Here is a 2,645-nt window from a genome sequence, read left to right as displayed (position 1 = left end):
CCCCCCCCCCCCCTTACCAACAGCATTAGCACCTGGACAGAGGCTTCCCTATGGAAACTTAATCATTTCCTGCATTTGGGACACTTGAGACTTTTAGGGCTCATGTGACTCTGGAGGGATTAAGTGTCACTACAGATTGACAGTAAAGCCTGTGACATGGGGCAGTGTCATTGCTGTGTAGTAAGAAAAACATGACGGATATAGAAATGTGATGGTATTTTTTAAAGGTGGATCAAAGGAGGGTGGATGTGACTGGGGACATGAAGGCACACTACCTTAGCTGGCTGGGTTGTCCCTGAGCCCTGCTCTTTCTCTTTGCCTCTCCCTGGGTCAGCATTTAGAAATGGTCTCAACTTTGGCCTTAAAACCTATGACAGTAACCTTGAACTTGGCCACCTGAGACTTTGATGCACACACTAAAGCCCTCAGGTCGCGCTGTGCTTGTGGACTGGCAGCAGAGAAAAAAGGAAAACTTGTCGAGGCCCAACTGCAGACCGCGAGCCCTTGAGGGACGATGGCATGAGCAGCTTCCTGGCATCTGTGTGGCTTCTGTGCTAGGAAGAGTCCAGTCCCTAAGATAAAAGCAAGTGAATGGCAGCAAGCTGTAGGACGGCTCATGGTTTGCAGCCCAGTTTCTAGTCGGGCACTTGAGCTGGGCTGCTGGGCTGGGCCTCCACACGGTCCAGCCAGATGCAGGCCCATGCTCAATCGCACCAGCAGCCGCTGTGTGTGAGCTACTCAGGACTGAAGTCTGAAGCCAGAGCCATGGTTACGTGAGGCACTACCTGTAATGGCACCACAGCGTGGGGCACAGAGGATAGCTACCACTGGCCTCTCCCCAGTGCCTGATGCCATGGGCACTTCTGCTTACCAGTCTCCATCAGTCCTGTGCGGTACATAACTAGCACCTGCTGTAGCCAGCTGATGCTCCTCAAAACCTGTCAGGAGACTGGAAGATATGCTGGAGGCCGCCTGCAGTCTTTGTGGGCTCTGTACGGGATTGGGTTTGAGCATTCAAATAAAAAACATCGGATGGAGGTAGAGTTGAATTATCATGGAGGAAAAGGTGTGGGAAGACACATACATGTCAGTGTTTTATGTGTGTATGCAGCCATGTGTGTCCAGTTACACATGTTTGGTAACACCAGTGAAAGTGAAAACATACAAACATAGAAGTGTTGGGAACACAGCTCCCCTGCACAGGGCTGACTGCCAGATTGCTGAGCAGAGAACATCCTGACCCTTTGTAGCAGAATCTGAGCTGAATGGTAGCCCTGCTGGGCATCCTGGACCCCAGCTGATGCTGCCCGTGTGGGTACCTACTGGCCAGGCTCCACAGAAGGGCCTGACAGCCAGGTGCTCCAGACATCTTGTCAGAAGCAGCAGCTGTAGGAGAGAGAATTGTGACTGGCAGTACTGAGAGTATGTCGGCAGAAGGGTTCTTTTCCACAGTACAGAGCAGTTACAGGTTGCATGGCAGAGGACAGGTGTGTGCCAGAGGCTGCTGCCACAGAGCCTGGAACAGCTCTGCTAAGGAGGAGCCCGTGGCTGCGAGAGGGAGGGAAGCAGGAAGTTAGGCATGTTCATTTCCAAGTGCTTTTGGCTGTCGTTGGGAAGGTGGCCTGCCCAGGGCTGGAGGCAGTGTAGTTGGGATGATCGTGCAGTTGGAGCCCCTGAGGGGAGAAGAGATGTCTGAGTTGTGAGCTTGCTGTCACCTGATTCTGTCACAGCCTTGGCCTGGGAGAGCAGCCAAAAGAATCAAGTTTGGCTAGATCTTGGCATGCCTCTCTCTGCTTTTCCTCACTGGAGGAGTTAGGTACATGAGGGACAGAACTGAGCCTTTTCTGGGCCCCTGCATGGGATGGGACTTCCCATAAGTCCCTAGTCTCCTGTGTGCAGTGGAGTAAGACAGGCCCTGACTGGGGGCAGGACTCTAGTGAGGAGGCTGTGACATGGGGAGCAGCAGTTCAGGCCAGGCACCAGGAAGGATGCTGGGAGACAGGAATGATTCTAGGCTGGGGAAGAGGCAGGAGGGTGTTTGGTGTGGTAGCACCTTGAGGGAGACGGGTTGGGGCTGGCCTGACATCCCTCTGTGCTCTGGAGACCCCTCGCTACCTTGCAGACTCTTCACTCTATCAGGGTAAAGTTCCCTCCTCTAGTCCTACTGTCTGCTGTGTGTCTCTAACCAGAAGCTCCTGCCTCACACTGAGTGCCTTCTGTGCCTCCCACAGCCGATGGCACTTCCAGCACCTTACATTTACCTGCAGAGCTATGGAGGCTGCTAATGCAGCCCAGGCACACTCCCGCCTCAGCGTGTAGAGAAAGCCAAGCCAGGGCCTCTGTTAGCACTGTCAGTTCCATGAGCCTCTGGGGCAAGGAGGGCTTGTGGCCTGCTCCCTGCTCCCCTGGAGCCTGTCAGGAGCCCTGACTTTGTCAGCACAAGCAGCCAGCTTCCCCCTTTTGTGTTTCCAAACTCCTTGACAAAAGAAGAGGCTGTCAGTAGAGATAATTCTGACTGAGAGTGACAAATATGTCAGGGCAGAAGGCAGAAAGAAAGAAGGGTTCCTTTCTATAGTAAAGAGCAGGTACAGATAGCTCTGTGTGTGTGTGTGTGTGTGTGTGTGTGTGTGTGTGTGTGTGTGTGT

At 53.3% G+C, this 2,645-nt stretch overlaps 1 protein-coding gene across 3 annotated transcripts in view; it reads left to right on the top strand.

The window, feature by feature from the left end:
* Nucleotides 1-2,645, top strand: part of Cyth3 (cytohesin 3) — a 93,992-nt gene that overhangs the window by 87,522 nt on the left and 3,825 nt on the right. The window lies entirely within an intron of this gene.

Source organism: Grammomys surdaster, unplaced genomic scaffold (genome assembly GCF_004785775.1).
Source record: "Grammomys surdaster isolate TR1022 unplaced genomic scaffold, NIH_TR_1.0 126109, whole genome shotgun sequence".
In the NCBI taxonomy this organism is placed as follows: Eukaryota; Metazoa; Chordata; class Mammalia; order Rodentia; family Muridae; genus Grammomys; species Grammomys surdaster.
This window is presented reverse-complemented; position numbering and strand designations above follow the sequence as displayed.